The sequence below is a fragment of the Aristolochia californica genome, unplaced genomic scaffold (genome assembly GCF_029961685.1).
Source record: "Aristolochia californica isolate CCGP_79_NKW_82.1479 unplaced genomic scaffold, dmAriCali1.0.hap1 SCAF_10, whole genome shotgun sequence".
Lineage (NCBI taxonomy): Eukaryota > Viridiplantae > Streptophyta > Magnoliopsida > Piperales > Aristolochiaceae > Aristolochia > Aristolochia californica.
The window spans coordinates 24770551-24788321 of record NW_027181771.1 but is presented as its reverse complement, the minus strand read 5'-3'; the positions used below and the strand labels follow the sequence as shown (position 1 = coordinate 24788321).

Genomic DNA, 17771 nt, shown 5'->3' with positions numbered 1-17771 from the left:
CAATCAGTAAATGTATTAAATATAAATTAATCAACTAGTATTAGTTGCAGCCAAATAGTAAATTATTCTAGTTCTTCATACCAACTCCATTGGAATGTGTTCCATTAATTAAATAATAATGTAATTACTTCCTATTCAATTAAATAATTGATTATTTATTACATTAAATAGCTCAATTGGCCAATTTACTACCATAAATCATGGGTTTTTAATTATTTTCTTACCTAATCAATAATTATTTAATTAGTAAATATATTATTCTAATTAACTAGTATTAGCAATCATTAAATAGTATGTCATTGTGGTTCTTACAGACTCCATTAATCCTACAAAACAAATTAATTAGTTAATTTTATAATAAGAATGTGTTCACTAAATTAGATAATTAAGTAATTACTACCTATTCGATTAAATAATTGATTAGTTATTACATTAAATAAGAAATCTTACATAAGAAATATTTTGATTCTATCATTTTTCTGTAATAGTGATTTACTTTGTTTCGTATTAGGAGTTCTATTCAAGTTTTAAGTGGATAGGTTTAATTTTATTTTGATTTTGTGAGTTTTCTCTATTATAAATAGAGAAACAATGTACTCATTATACAATCAATTAATTGTTTTCTCTCTTAATATTTTAAGAATCAATTCCTATGCCTAATATTTTTAATGACTCAAATAAAACAAATAGCAAATAAAATATAGTATAAAACTAAGATATCCAATTATAACTTCATAACATGAACTAAAAGCTTGGTTCTCCTCATTTGTGCTAATGTAACTCATGACATTACCAGAGGATTTCATGAAGAACAACAAATAGAATAACCAGAAACGTGTCAGTACTTTATCATCTTGAGTCTAATAAGTCAATCTTATAAAAAATAAATATAACATGAGATGAAAAGCAGATATGAAAGAGTCATATATGACCAACCAAGAAAAAATGTTATGACTTTGCTAATGAAAGAGTCATATATGTCAGTGCTATGTCATAGAAGAAGATGACCAACAAAGAGCTGATATGGATAGTGACAATGGGCAGAACTAAGAGAGATTGCCAAGTAGTTTTTGAATAGGCTTGTTGAAAATCAATAAACATTGGGATTAGGCGATTTTTGTAGATGTAGGCAATATACTACTATCTCACTTTGAAGCAAAGTAGTCACTACAAAAAAAATCATAATTTGTTGCTTTTTTTGTGATCTCTTTGACAACGAGGGGGCGAGGGACATTATACATGCATATAGAATCCATTTTTAAAAGATTTTTGGCGTGAAAAAAAGTAGGTCGGTTAGGCATTTGGGTGAGAAATAAAACCCCAAAAGGTTCGCCCTTCAATTCCGCAAAGGTCTCCTCATGTACTCACTTGTTCTTTCCGACATTTTTGAAACCTTTGCTTCTGTTGATGAGTGCTTTATTCTTGTTGACATCACATATGGGGCATGCTGCTGTGTGGATGATTTTTCTGGATCTTTTGATCCATTACGGGCATAGCTGTTTAGTCCCAATAGATTACACCAAAATCATTGCTTTATATGTTTTCGTTGAAATAAAAATTGGTGTAGACCATATCATTAATACAATTAAAGCATATTTTGTGACAAAAAGATTGCAGTGGCAGGGACCATCCAATTCTCAGCAGTTGTGAGAGCTGTTAAATCTGCTTTAGCTGACTCTGGTATTGATATCATTGTTCCACAATCTAAACCTTTGTCTTCAAGGGAAGTGCATCTCCTACAATTCCTAATAGTGTTGCAGTTGATGTTGTTGTATTTGTTGCAGATGGTAGATTCCATCTAGAGGTATTTATGATAGCAAATCACCATATTAGGGCATTTCGTTATGATCTATATCTCAAAGTTTTCTTCTTGGAAGAATATGATCTCAATGGGATGAAAGAAGCTCAGAAAAAAGCAATATTGATTGCAAGGAAAGCTAAGTTCTGGGGTATTGTAGTTGGGACATTCAGGCGACGGTCCATATCTACCTCATGCTTCCAAACCCTGTTGGGCAACTTGTTCCCTATATTGACCTGTTCCACCAAGAGATTGAACATTTTGTTGTCTTCTTCGAAGATCCAAATGTCATAATATCGAGCAATTTGTGGTCTTCTTACAGCCATTTATAATCTAAATCCGAGATGGTCCTCATCAAACCAAAAAAACTAAAATATCAAGTGGTGGATATTTATAACACCTGAATCTCCTCTCCACATGGTAAAATCATTCTATAGCACTTCAATAATTTTCAACAATATTCTATGACATTTCAAAATTAACCAAACTATTTCCATTGTAGATACACTAAACACTGCAAAAGCACACATATCAAGTCCAAATCCACCAAACATCCCTGGTAGAGCACCATATGATTTCACAGTCACTACAAACTGTACCTTGTCAGTGAAGGGGGTCGGGTTTCGTTGGCTAATGGACGCCTTTGTAGGCGACTCAACATTGTTTGAACTGGACTCAACACCCTAAACCCTAATTCTAGAACCAAAACCTAAACCCTAAACCCTAACCTTAAAACCCCTAAAAGCACTAAAACCCAAACACTAAGAACCCTAAAAAATTAAAAAAAAAAAGACTAAACTCTAAAAATACAATAAACCCAAAACCTAACCAAGCACCAAACCCTAAATACACTAAACCCTAACCCTAATCCCGAAATTAAACCCTATGAAGACAAAATTGAACCATAAACCCCAACCCTAAATCCCACAATTAAGCAACAATTAATACACATTACGTACAAAAATTAAAATAAAATCAAATACAACACTAAAATAATAATAAAAAGTTAGGGTATAGGCATACCTTCTTAAATTTGGGGATAACCGTAGTCGTAGGGTGAAATCGAAGCCGAATCGAAGTAGAATTGAAGAAATCAATGCCGAAATATAAAAAATCAAAGAAAAACGAAATTGAAATGGGGGAAATCAAACGAAATCAAGAGGTATTTTGGGCGAAGAGAGAATAGCTACAGGGAGAAGGGAGTGGGAGGCCGAGAGGACGTTCGCAACGAGAGGGAGAAGGGAGAAGGGAGAAGGGAGATGGAGGATGAGAGCAAGGAAAAAAATTTCGGAGGAAGAAGAGACTAGAGAAGAATTAGATCGAGAGAGGGAAGAGTGCAGAAGAGAGACTGAAATGAAAAATTTCGACGAGGGTTCAAGGCATCCCACCCGCTTCATCCGGATGATTCTCAATATTCTACAGAATCCGAATTCCCAAAATTAAACCATAGAGATGATTTAAGGGTTCTTCTGATTCATCAACATGGATCATGCGCTAGTGTTCCACTAACAATGTCAGGAGATGAACTGAGTAATGTGGTTGAAGTTCATCTCCTGTGTGAGTTGACTAACCTCCTATTAGAACTGAAGTCAATAACTTTGTGTGTTGTTTTCCTAGAGTGACCACAAAGGTGATCTGAAATCTGTCAGCATTAGCATCATTTATGCTGAAAATTCAATCTTCTTCATGGCTAAAAACTATTTTCTGAGCTGATGGGTTAGTTCATTGGAGAAAGAGAATAGAAACTGATTTTTATTACATTAACTGAAATTACAAAAATGTTTTAGCTTGCATATCTTACTCAGAAGTTTTTCTTTCTACCACATTTATCAAATGCAAAATTTTATTGATCGCACCCGTTTGTGTTACCCTCTCCATCCTACCAATCCCTTGGCTTCCCTCTTCCCCCGTGTTCTGTCGGTCTTTTCCACATTCTTTCCATAAAATAAAATAAAAAATTAAAATCTTAAGAAAAATCAAGATATTAAAAATTAAAAAAACGCTATGTCATTGGATTAAAAAAAATAAAACGTTCTCTGGCCATGTCAAAACAAAATCGTAGTTTTTTCCCTCTTCTCTTCTACTAGAACATTTCAAACCATTAAAAAAAGAAAACAAACTATATATACAAATACGTTTTGTTGCCCCTAACCTCAACATTATGAGGGAGAAATTAACTGGTGGCAAAGGAAAAAAGGGTAAAAAGGGGTGCAACAAGAGGACTTCTTAGGAGGTCACCCATCCAAGTACAACAATCGCCAAAACACGTTTAACTTCGGAGTTTTGATGGGATTCAATGCATTAATGTTGGTATGATCGCACCCGTTTGTGTTTCCCTCTCCATCCTACCAATCCCATCCCTAGCTTCCCTCTCCACCCGTATTTTGTTGGTCTTTTCCATATTCCCTCCATAAAATAAAATTAAAAATTAAAATCTTCAACAAAAATCAGGATATAAAAAATTATAAGTGTTTTGTCGTTGGCTTAAAGAATAAAACTTTCATCATCCGTGTTGAAACTGAACAAAACTACATTAATAACGAAAAGTAAAACAAAATCGTACTTTTTTTTTCTTTTTTCCCCTCTTCTCTTCTACCCAAACGTTTCAAATCGTTAAAAAAGAAAACAAACTATATATACAAATATGTTTTGCCGCCCCTAACAGTAGCATTGTGAGGGAGAAATTTGTTGGTGGCAAAGGAAACATGGGGAAAAAGGGGTGCAACTCCAATTTGAGGGGAGTGTTGAAGAAGCAAAATGGAAGAGTCTAATATGATTTTCATGGTGAAGGAATCTCATGGTGGAAGAATTAGTAGGACAAAGTCTTATTTGAATCTCATGGGATAGAATCTTACATAAGAAATCTATTGATTTTATCAGTATTCTGTAATACTGATTTACTTTGTTTCATATTAGGAGTTCTATTCAAGTTGTAAGTGGAACATGGGTAGGTTTAATTTTATTTTGATTTTGTGAGTTTTCTCTATTTAATGTACTCATTATACAATCAATTAATTGTTTTCTCTCTTAATATTTTACGAATCAATTCCTATGCCTAATATTTTTAATTACTCAAATAAAACAAATAGAAAATAAAACATAGCATAAAAATAAGATATCCAATTATAACTTCATAACATGAACTAAAAGCATGGTTCTCCTCATTTGTGCTAAAGTAACTCATGACATTACCAGAGGATTTCATAAAGAACAACAAATTGAATAACCTAAAATGTGTCGGTACTTTATCAACTTGAGTCTAATAAGTTAATCTTATAAAAAAGAAATAGAACATGAGATGAAAAGCTGATATGAAAGAGTCATATATGATCAACCAAGAGAAAATGTGATGACTTTCCTAATGAAAGAGTCATATATGTCAGTGCTATTTAATAGAAGAAATGACCAACAAAGAGCTTAATTATTACCATTAAGAGGAATAATATTGGAGGAATCAAAATTCAGAACAGATAAAGTTTGAAGAATTACAAAATAAACAACAATGCTTACTAAAACATGCAATGGAACCAAAAATTGAATATTTACCCACGTAAATAAATTTAAACAAATAAATCAACATGTGAGTAGGCTTAGATTATAACACATAAATGATTTATATCACTTTATAATGGCATCATAAATTTATCTCTAAAGGAATTTTCTATTGTTGTAGTTGACTAAAATTTTTTTTTAAATGTTTCTATCCAATCCAAATTAACCACTTAAATATAAAAATTACCACGTGAGGTTAAATTATTAGATTTTCATGGATATTATCAAATTTGTATGTCATTAACTTTATGTGATTAATCTTAATGTCACTAGACATTTTTCATAATTAAGAATGTTGTGGTTATTACTTAATTATTCAAATGTAAACCAAAATATGACATGAAAATAATTGACTAAAATTTATGCCAATTATTAATTTCTTATATTTAGGTCAATCATAATATGCATAGAAGATTAAGTATGCATAAACCCAAAATAAATTTTTATACAGATAAAAATTAACTAACACTTGCATATTAAACATTCATATATGCATATCCAATTTTTTAATCCAATTTTTTTTAATCCATTAAACTAAAATTTTCTATTTTTCCTGTTATTTATATATGAATTAAATGTATCCAACGTTAACATTGGGCTTGGATGGGCTGTGAGCATGTTTGGTGCTCTTGCGTGTACAGTGGTGCAGGACAACCGAAGAGCACGATGTCGTGCTCCTGGCCTCGGCTGCACTCCAATGAGAGCACGGAACACCGACGCACACAACACGGGTCTCTACTCTGTTTGCTCGCGCCGCTCTCGGCTGCTCACAGCCAGGCATCTCGTCCGTTTGGGACTCTACTCACCATCCCTGCGCCACCGTCTCCTTCGTCTGGTGCCATTGTCGCCGGTGTGCGTCCAACGAGCACAACACGTCGATGTACACAGGCTTCCTTTACAGTGTCTCTCTCTAGGTGCTCTGTGACTGCTCCTCTCGGCTGCACTTCGACGTATTGTCTAGTGTTCATTGCCACCCACCAAAGCAACGTCTCTCGACCGAGAATCAATTGTGTGCAATGTCGGTCTCCAGACGACTGGAAGTGAGGAACGGGACCAACCGGGAGTCGAGAAGAAAATGCACATAAAATGTCGATGATTTGACACCAACGTACACAACGAGCCCCGTCGTTCATCTCCCCACGTTGATGATCCCCTCTGCAGACCCGAATGACAGTTGATGGCTGGCTATGGGCATTTTCTTCCCACGGGAGCATCTGTTCCTACTAACATGCTGGCACCTCCAGCGCACTAAGTGAAACCTACTCTGGCGCACCAGTGCATTCATCTTCTCTGGCCAGGGACGCTGTTCAGAAACATCACTGCCTCTCCTGGATGCTGTCTAATCGGGGAGCACCAGCGTGATTGAGATTCGCTAGGCACACAACGTATTGTCAGTCGGACGTGCCACCACTGGCAATTGAAGAAGCGCGGGGCTCATAAGGCCTCATCTTAAGTCTACATCCTCCTGTACTCGAAAATGACACGTAAATTTTTATTTTTTTTACGGCAGAATAAAAACATAGACAACATTTAACAAAAAAAAATAATGGAATTTTAATCAAGACGAGAGATTCCAAATGTAAATCATAATTTCTAAAACAATATAAAATTCATAAAAAGAAAATCAGAAACCCAAGATGCATACCTTCAATCATGGTAGACAAAATTCTAGGAATTTGTAGAGGAACGTCTTGTTTATCCAAACTCCCGTTGATGGATAAAACTCAGGTTTATTTCTTGCCCAAATCCCATTTAACGTACAATCAAAACTCGGGCTCACTATCCTTTTATCTATGGGAAACTACCTAACAATGGGTTAAACCTAAAAAAGGGAAACAACTATCAGAGTCATGGGCCATTCTAAAAGGAGGAAGTGGAGGAGGAGTCATGAGATGCTTGGTAATGGGATTTCAGAGATAGTAATTGAGCTTGAGATTAGTGTGGATTTTCTTGCACTAGAAGATGACCCCATTGCATGAACCCATATTCATGACGTTGTGATGTGAAGGGAAGACGAGGGAGTCTTGGAGCGTGAGTGCTCCTTTTTCGTCCAAGCGACAAAACATATATTCACATATGAAGCCATAGTCATATTATTTTCGATAGACAAAACCGATGTCAATTGATTTGGCAGTGAAAGAAGCTAACTTTCTTGATCATATTCTGCCATTTCTTTAAAATAGCTTCACACTTGAGCTGTCATTTCTTGGGCAGATGTGAAAGAATTTCAAGTGAGATGTCTTTGTTGAGGACTGTGGAGCCTAGTCCATTGCACACGACTCTGTTATCGAAACAGAGACGATGTGCGAATAGAGTCCCTCGCAGGAAGACTTCGTCTCTATTGCCAAAACAAGGACATTGCGTGTAGAGAGTCTTGCATTTCATTGTTTGTTCACTATTGAAAATAATCATAATTTGTCGTATTTTTTGTGATCTCTCGTTTGCTTTGACAAAGAGGGGGCGAGGGCACACAGTATACATTGTGAAAAGATTTTTGGCGGGAAAAAGGTACGTCTATTACGCACTTTGGGCGGTCGACTGGGAATGGCAGGTCTTCTCACTGTTGGTAAATCGTGTGTGCTCTTTCGTGAATTGCGTGGAGACTTGCGAGTGGGGGTGAAAAATAGAAAGTTGCAAAAAAGTCTAGAAAAGGCAAGATTTAACTGGCACTCTATTGGCTCGACGCCGTTGTCGTTGCCACTGCCGGAGCTATTGTACGACGTTGTTGCCGTCACCGTTGCTGGTGTTGTAGGGTAGGACTTTGACTCTATTTCCAAAATAGAAATAGAGTGTGAAAAAGAATCTCTTGGCAGAAGAGAGACTCAAGAAGAATGATGATGTTGCCGTCATCGTTGCTGGAGTTACTGTTCATTGCAGTTGCTGTTACTGGTGTTACTGTTCGATGTTGCTGTCAAAAGAACAAAGTCTGGGACTTATCGGAACAAAGAGGTTTATGGCACTCCCTCGGGATTTTGTATCGGTACCTATGTGTGCATTAGGAAGACGACGTGGGGAGAGGTTTCGGTCTCGCCTAAATTTGTTGAGACAACAAAGAGAGAAGACTCTCTCGGGTTGTATTTCTGGTGTGAGAAACAAACTGTATTGTGATTCTTCAACTGATCTGTAAAATCCTCTACAGCTCCCATGGACGTAGGTAATTTTTTGAACCACGTAAAATATTGTGTTGTGCATGATTACTTGTTACTTGTCTTGTTGTCATCGATGATTTTTTCCTAACAATTGGTATCAGAGCCGGAAGATTATAAGAAGTAAGAATGTGATCTTCAATGAGAAGATTGTGTACAAGGAAATGTCCAGTACAGTTGCTGAAGCAACTCCTCAGGAGTCTGACTTTGTCAGACTTGATGGCCTACCAAAGGCCACAGTGTAGTGCAGAGATGCGAGTGACGAGGAGAGTGGGTCCAGTGCTCCCACTCCTAATATTCTGCAGTCAAATCCAGAGTTGTCCACTCCTGTAGCTGCAGTTTGCAAATCAGTAAGGACTAATCATCCTCCACAACGTTTCTCACCTACTTTGAATTATATTTTGTTGACAGATGGTGGAGAACCACAATGTTACGAAGAAACCTTGCAAGGTGAATATTTTAGCAAGTGGGAGCTGGCCATGAAGGATCAGATGGATTCTTTGTTAGGGAATCAGACATGGGAGTTGACAAAACCTGCACTAGGGAAGAACTCTATTGATATGTTGACAAAGGGTGTTACTCCTGAGAAATTGAAGTTGTGCGCAGCTACAGTTGGTCTTCTAGTATGAAGACAGGGGCAATGAGTTGCAGAGGTGGAGGATATCATATTTGAGGAAGAGGGCGATCCAGTTGGTGTACCAGTCTCCAAGTGGGGGAATTGTTGAGGACTGTGGAGCCTGGTCCACTGCACACGACTCTGTTGCCGAATCAGAGACGGTGTGCGAATAGAGTCCCTCGGCATGAAGACCTCATCTATGTTGCCGAAACAGAGACATTGCGCATAGAGAGTCTCGGGAGGAAACTGCGACTCTATTTGGGAAATAAAAACCCTCAGGGTTTTTGAACAGGGTCAGGGCGAAAAACCAAGAGCGATAGAGGAGCTCACGGAAAAACAGATAGGAGGAGACCTTCAGGTGACGCCCTGGTCAGGAGAAAGAGTGGTTAGAGGCTTGACGTCGTTGTCGTCACCATTGTCGGAGCTGCAGTACGACGTCGTTGCAGTCGCCGTTGCCGGTGCTGTACGACAGGACTTCGACTCTGTTTATGAAACAGAAACAAAGTACAAAATAGAGTCTCTCGGCAGAAAGAGAGACTCGAGAAGAATGACGACGTTGTAGTCACCGCAGCCGGAGTAATTGTTCGTTGCCGTTGCCGTCACCGGTACCGTTGTTGCTATTCGACACTGCTGTCAGAAGAACAGAGTCTGGGACTTACCAGAACAAAGAGGTTTACAGAACTCCTTTGGGATTTCGTATCAGTGCCTGTGTGTGTGCCAGGAAGACGAAGCGGGGAGAAGTTTTGGTCTCGCCGAAAGTCGTTGAGACGAAATAGAGAGAAGACTCTCTTGGGTTGTATTTCTAGTGTGAGAAACAGACTGTATTGTGATTCTTCAACTTCTCTATAAAATCTTCTACATCTCCCATGGACGTAGGCAATTTGCAGAACCACGTAAAATATTGTGTCGTGCATGATTACTTGTTACTTGTCTTGTTGTCATCGATGATTTTTCCCTACCATTTTTCGAGCGCTGACCTCCATTAAAACAATATAAGAGTAGTAGGTCGATCCCCAAGAAGAAAGAATAGAGCAAGATCCGACAACAAAGATGGAAAACGTGGACTAAAGGAGGACGGTATGATCCGGCAATTCTACAAGGCAGAAGAGGGCAAGTCCTACCTCAGTTATATATAAACCAAAGAGGCTACCTGTTCTAGTCTTATTTGGAATCCTTGTTTCCCTAGAGTTTCCTTTTACGTAGTACTTGCTAAACATGGAGCTCTACTTTCCTTCCTTGATATTTCGCTGACTGGAGATTTCATAGTTGATAGTTTTTAAGTCATGATGTAGCACTAGCGCCAGTATTTTGAATTTGTGTCATCTATTGATGCACCTTGTTGTGCTATGGAAAAAAGATAAAGGATCGATTGAAAAAAGTTTAGAATTATGCAATTGAAACATCAGTCTCAATAACTAAAATTATATTTTAATCTTCAACATTCAAAAAAAGAAATTCATTAAATATTACTTTGAATTGTTGTAGCTTAAAATTTTTTATGTAATTATTAGATAGATTAATTAAATATTACTTTATAGGTGGGGTACCATTGCACAAAAGTAAAATTTTCTCACAAAAATTATAGAAATTGAATTGACCAAATTTGAAATTTTAGTGGTTTTAAGAAATTCTCACTCAATATGCCCTACATGAAGGTTGTTGTTGTCCAATCTAATTACACCCAATTAGCAACTCATGTAATAAGAAGGATTTTGTGGAAAATTATTATTATTTTTATTATATTTCAAGGAATTATACTCGAATATTGGATTTCAAATTTTTATTTACTTGAATAATGACTTTTTAAAATTATTTCCCAAATTATCTGATTTCAACCTTTGGAATCCTCATGCGATCCGTCAACTTCCCACATTAGTAAAGCTTGTCCATATAGCACCATGCCAGCCCATCCTTTAAAACCTAAAATTCTTCCTTTCCCCATTATAACCCAAAATTCCTCCTTTCCCCATTAAAACCAAATTTTGCACACATAGGACAGATTTTATAGAAATTTTGTGAAGTAAAGGTCTAATAGAAGAATTCTAAGTTCTGTAAGTAAAGCATATTGGTTCATGCTGTATTTTTTACTCTTCAAGTATTTTGTTTGTTCCAATTCGCTTCTCATTGTTTTCTCTGGAAAAGGTGAGTCTACCAATGATAACTGTCGTGACTTTCTTGGAAATCTTCTTTCACGTAGCTTGCTAATCAGATGGAACCCGACACTATTTTTTCCTCCGAAAACCCGAGACCCCCTCCTAACCGTTTGTTTCTTCAAAAATCAAGTCCCTGATTTGATTCTTAACAATCCTTCCCTCGATACTGCAGTTACCCTACTCCCCTCAAATTATAACTTTGAAATTCATAAATCAATATGGCGAATTGTATCTTCCGACACCAAAAGGGTCGCCCTTCAATTCCTCGATGGTCTCCTCACTTGTTCTTTCCGACATTTTTGAAACCTTTGCTTCTGTTGATGAGTGCATTATTCTAGCTGATGTCACATATGGGGTATGCTGCTGTGTGGATGATTTTTCTGGATCTTTTGATCCATTACGGGCATAGCTGTTTAGTCCCAATAGATTACACCAAAATCCCTACTTTATATGCTTTCGTTGAAATAAAAATTGATGTAGACCATATCATTAATAAAATTAAAGTGTCTTTTTGTAACAAAAAGATTGCAGTGGCATGAACCATCCAATTCTTAGCAGTTGTGAGAGCCGTTAAATCTGCTTTAGCTGACTCTAGTATTGATATCATTGTTCCACAGTCTAAACCTTTGTCTTCAGCGGAAGTGCATCTACTACATGTCCTAATAGTGTTGCAGTTGATGTTGTTGTATTTGTTGCAGATGGTAGATTCCATCTAGAGGCATTTATGATAGCAAACCCCCATATTAGGGCATTCGATATGATCCATATCTCAAAGTTTTCTTCTTGGAAGAATATGATCTCAATGGGATGAAAGAAGCTCAGAAAAAAGAAATATTGAATGCAAGGAAAGCTAAGTCCTGGGGTATTGTGGTTGGGACGTTCGGGCGACAGTCCATATATACCTCATGTGTCCAAACCCTATTGGGCAACCTATTCTCTATATTCACATGTTCGACCAAGAGATCGAGCATTTTGTTGTCTTCTTCAAAGATCCAAATGTTAGAATATCGAGCAATTTGTGGTCTTCTTACAGCCATTTATAATCTAAATCCGAGATGGTCCTCATCTAAATTCGAGATGGTCCTCATCAAACAAAACTATTTCCATTGTAGATAAACTAAACAGTGCAAAAACACACATACCAAGTCAAAATTCACCAAACATCCCTGGTAGAGCCCCATATGATTTCGCAGTCATTACAAATTGTACCTCTCAGTGATGGGGGGTCGGGTTTCGCTGGCTAATGGAAGCCTGTGTAGGCGACTCAGCATTGTTTGAACTGGACTCAACACCCCAAACCCTAAAACCTGTTGACCCTAAACCCTAATTCTAGAACCAGAACCTAAACCCTAAAACCTAACCTTAAAAACCCTAAAAGCCCTAAAAACCAAAAATTGAGAACCCTAAAAAAATTTAGAAAAAACCTAAACCCTAAAAATACAATAAACCCTAACCCTAATCCCGAAATTAAACCCTACGAAGACAAAATTGAACCATAAACCCCAACCCTAAATCCCACAATTAAGCAACAATTAATACACATTACACACAAAATTTAAAATTAAATCAAATACAACACTAAAATAATAAACAAAGTTAGGGTATAAGCATACCTTCTTAAATTTTGAGAAAACCGTAGTCTAAGGGTGAAATCGAAGCCGAATCGAAGTAGAATTGAAGAAATTGATGCTGAAATGTCAAAAATCAAAGAAAATCGAAAGTGAAATGGGGGAAATCAAACGAAATCTGGAGGTATTTTGGGCGAAGAGAGAATAGCTACAGGGAGAAGGGAGTGGGAGGCCGAGAGGACGTTCACAATGAGAGGGAGAAGGGAGAAGGGAGATGGAGGACGAGAGGGAAGAAAAAAATTTTGGAGGAAGAAGAGACGAGAGAAGAATTAGACGAGAGAGGGAAGAGTGCAGAAGAGAGATTGAAAAGAAAAAATTCGACAAGGGTTCGAGGCATCCTGTCCGCTTCATCCAAATGATTCTCAATAAACTGCGGAATCCGGATTCTCGAAATTAAACTGTAGAGATGATTTTTGGGTTCTTTTGATTCATCAACAAGAATCATGCGCTGGTGCTCCACTAACGATGTCAGGTGATGAACTGAGTAATGCGGCCGAAGTTCATCACCTGCGTGAGTTGACTAACCTCTCCTATTAGAACTGAAGTCAATTACTTTGTGTGTTGTTTTCCTAGAGTGAGCACAAAGTTGATCTGAAATTTGTCAGCATTAACATCATATATGCTGAAAATTCAATCTTCTTCATGTAAGAAAACTATTTTCTGAGTTGATGGGTTAGTTCATTGGAAAAAGAGAATAGAAAATGATTCTTATTACATTAATTGAAATTGCAAAAATGTTTTAGCTTGCTTATCTTACTCAAATTGTTTTCTTTCTACCACATTTATCAAAATGCCAAATTTTATTGATCGCACCCGTTTGTGTTACCCTCTCCATCCTACCAATCCCTTCCCTTGCTTCCCTCTTCCCCCGTGTCCTGTCGGTCTTTTCCACATTCTTTCCATAAAATAAAAAAAAAATAAAATCTTTAGAAAAAATCGAGATATAAAAAATTAAAAAGGAGAGCTTTATGATTGGATTAAAGAAATAAAACGTTCTTCTGCCGTGTCAAAACTTAACCGAACTACATTAATAATGGAAAACAAAACAAAATCGTAGTTTTTTCCCTCATCTCTTCTACCTGAACATTTTGAATCGTTAAAAAAGAAAACAAACTATATATAAAAATATGTTTTGTTGCCCCAAACCACAGCATTACGAGGGAGAAATTAGCTGGTGGCAAAGGAAAAAAGGGTAAAAATGGGTGCAACAAGACGACTTCTTAGGAGGTCACCCATCCAAGTACTGCAGTCGCCAAAACACGTTTAACTTCGGATTTTTGATGGGATTCAGTGCATTAGTGTTGGTATGATCGCACCCGTTTGTGTTTCCCTCTCCATCCTACCAATCCCTTCCCCAGCTTCCCCCTGCCCCCGTATTTTTTCGGTCTTTTCCACATTCCCTACATAAAATATAATAAAAAATTAAAATCTTCAGCAAAATCAGGACATAAAAAATTAAAAGCATTATGTCATTGGCATAAAGAATAAAACATTCATCGTCTGTGTTGAAATTGAACAAAACTACATTAATAACGGAAACCAAAACAAAATAGTACTTTTTTTCTTTTCTCCCCCTCTTCTCTTCTACCCAAACGTTTTGAATTGTTAAAAAAGAAAACAAAATATATATACAAATATGTTTTGCCGCCCCTAACCGTTGCATTACGAGGGAGAAATTAGCTAGTGGCAAAGGAAAAATGGGAAAAAACGGGTACTACACGAGGACTACCTAGGAGGTCAACCATCCTAGTACTAGTCTCATCCAAGCGCACTTAACTTCTGAGGTCTGATGGGATCTAGTGCATTGGTGCTAGTATGTTCGCACTCATTTGTGTTACCCTCTCCATGCTACCAATCCCTTCCCCGACTTCACTATACCCCCCATGTTATGTCGGTCTTTTCCACATTCCCTACATAAAATAAAATAAAAATTATAATCTTATGCAAAAATCGAGATATAAAAAATTAAAAAGGAGAGCCATTTTGTTGGGTTAAAGAATAAAACATTGATCATCCGTGTCGAAAGTGTAGCGAACTGCATTAATAAAGAAAAACTAAAAAAAATCATACTTTTTTTCTTTTTTCTTCTCTTCTACCCAAAAGTTTCAAACTGTTAAAAAAGAAAATAAACTATATATACAAATGTGTTTTGCCACCCCCTAAACGAAGCAATGTGATGGAGAAATTAGCTGGTGGCAGTGGAAAATAAGGCAAAAAGGGGTGCAACACGAAGACTTCTCAAGAAGTCACCCATCCTAATTATATAACTAGAATGTGTTTAATTAATTAGATAAGTAAGTTATTACTACTTTTTTTATTAAATAATTGATTATTTATTACATTGAATAGGTCACTTGGCCGATTAATTAGCATAAATCACCGGGTATTTAATTATTTCTTACTTAATCAGTAATTATATGATTAGTAAATACATAATGTCATTAATTAATTAGTATTAGCTATGATCAAGATAGTTATGTATTACATTAAATGTGTTATTTAGTTAATCCCGACCCAACCCTTGCCCCCCACCCAGGCGTGGGTGAGGATATAGGTGAGGTGCGTGGGTGAGCCACATAGGCAAGGCACGTGTGTAGGTGAGTGGCACACATGCATTCAAACTGTAGAGGCTGGCTATCAATTTCTTTGTCTCGTTTAAAATTTAAATTTTAACTCGGATCGATTCAAATGCTCTTGAATTATATTTTATGAGCTTATTTAGGCATTTGTGACAATGCCAAGTTTGAATTTAAATAAAGGGGTAAACCTCGTACTTAGGTGGGAAGATCATACTGATCCATGTAAGATGAAGGGATAAGGATTCTTATCCCTAGTTTGCATATAAGTAGGCTTTGTAACCACTAGTGTAAACCAGCTTCATTTTGTGCAAAGAAGTTTCCCTTATTTTCAAAGCTCTTTTTTTTGTTCTTTAAAGTTTTTTCTTCTTCATTTGGGAGGCAAACTAGCCTTCTTTCATCATAGTAAGTTAGGCCATATGTTGGGATTCTAAGAGTGTCCATGAGGAAAGATTGTTTTGCTCGAAGGCCATATGAATATGATACTGCAATTAACTCCAACTAATTTTCTAGTTAAACTCCACGGTGCATTCCCCCTTTCTCCAAGGTATATCTCCATTGTATTTAATTTATTATTAAAATTCTTGTAATTTTTTTGAGTCAATTGTTTAGTCAAACTCTTGTGGTCAACATTTTTAGTCAATTTTTGGTCCTTTGGTTAGTTACTATTCTGGTTAATTTTTTGTTATCATTCTACTTCTTTTGTCACCTTCTTGGTATAAAACAATGGTCACTTTTGTTAGTCCTCTAGAAATTCTAGAATTTTGAAATAGGTAATGAAATTTCTTGTATTTTTTTTATCACTTCAGAGCACTGGCTATACTTCCTACATAGAACAAGAGTGCACCCAACAGTCAGAGTGAGTTAAGTTTTTTTATTCACCAAAGTAGTATATTTTTGTGAGCTACCATTAAAATTGTGAATACTCTTTCTTTTTTCATGCACTAAAATTGGGCATGTCTGCCTTTGAAATTGAAAGGAGTCTTTTTTCAAACATATACCATTTTGAAAGGAATATGGAGTTTTATTGTTTGGCTAGAGTGATGCTTTCTTCTCTCATATTTGCTATGTACAACTTGGGCCTCTTTAAAAGGAAAGGGTCACTTAATGGAGAGAAGTAGAAGGAGAAGTTCAAAAGAAGAGGTGTTGAGAAGTAGTGGTGGTAAAGAACATCTAAGTAAGGAGGAGGATAGAGATGAAAATTTCTTTTCATGCAAAGGTTAAGAACTCCAATTTGAGAGGAGTGTTGAAGAAGCAAATATGGAAGAGTCTAATATGATTTTCATGGTAAAGAAGTGTCATGGTGGAAGAATTAGTATGAAAAAGTCTTATTTGAGTCTCATGGGAAAGAATCTTGCATAAGAAATCTTTTGATTCTATCAGTTTTTTGTAATAGTGATTTACTTTGTTTCGTATTTGGAGTTTTATTCATGTTGTAAGTGGAACATGGGAACGTTTAATTATAAATAGAGAAACAATGTACTCATTATGCAATCAATTAATTGTTTTCTCTCTTAATATTTTAAGAATCAATTCCTATGCCTAATATTTTTAATGACTCAAATAAAACAAATAGCAAATAAAACATAGTATAAAAATAAGAAATCCAATTATAACTTCAGAACTAAAAGCATGGTTCTCCTCATTTGTGCTAATTTAACTCATGACATTACCAGAGGATTTCATAAAGAACAACAAATTGAATAACCAAAAACGTGTCAGTACTTTATCAACTAGAGTCTAATACGTTAATCTTATAAAAAAGAAATAGAACATGAGATAAAGAGCTGATATGAAAGAGTCATATATGACCAACCAAGAGAAAATGTGATGACTTTGCTAATGAAAGAGTCATATATGTCAGTGCTATTTAATAGAAGAAATGACCAACAAAGAGCTTAATTATTACCATTCAGAGGAATAATATTGGAGGAATGAAAATTCGAAACATATAAAGTTTGAAGAATAACAAGATAAACAACAATGCTTACTAAAACATGCAATGGAACAGTAAATTGAATATTTACCCACATAAATAAATTCAAACAAATAAATCAACATGTGATTAGGCTTAGATTATGACACATAAACAATTTATATCACTTTATAATGGCATCATAAATTTATCTCTAAAGGAATTTTCTATTGTTGTGGGCGACTAACCAATTGTTTTAAATGTTTCTTTCCAATTCAAATTACTCACTTAAATATAACAATTACTACATGAGGTTAAATTATAAGCTTTCCATGGTTATTCTCAAGTTTGTATGTCATTAACTTTATGTGACTAAACTTAATGTCA

The 17771-nt window shown here is 36.1% G+C and overlaps 4 pseudogenes; 1 reads left to right on the top strand and 3 right to left on the bottom strand.

Annotated features, from left to right (window-relative positions):
• Window positions 1–4003: 4003 nt before the first annotated feature.
• Window positions 4004–4122, bottom strand: LOC137943327 (5S ribosomal RNA; annotated as a pseudogene).
• Window positions 4123–11321: 7199 nt separating this feature from the next.
• On the top strand, window positions 11322–12543 carry LOC137942982 (uncharacterized; annotated as a pseudogene).
• Window positions 12544–14092: 1549 nt separating this feature from the next.
• Window positions 14093–14211, bottom strand: LOC137943267 (5S ribosomal RNA; annotated as a pseudogene).
• A 390-nt stretch (window positions 14212–14601) lies between these two features.
• Window positions 14602–14720, bottom strand: LOC137943343 (5S ribosomal RNA; annotated as a pseudogene).
• Between the last annotated feature and the right edge of the window lie 3051 nt (window positions 14721–17771).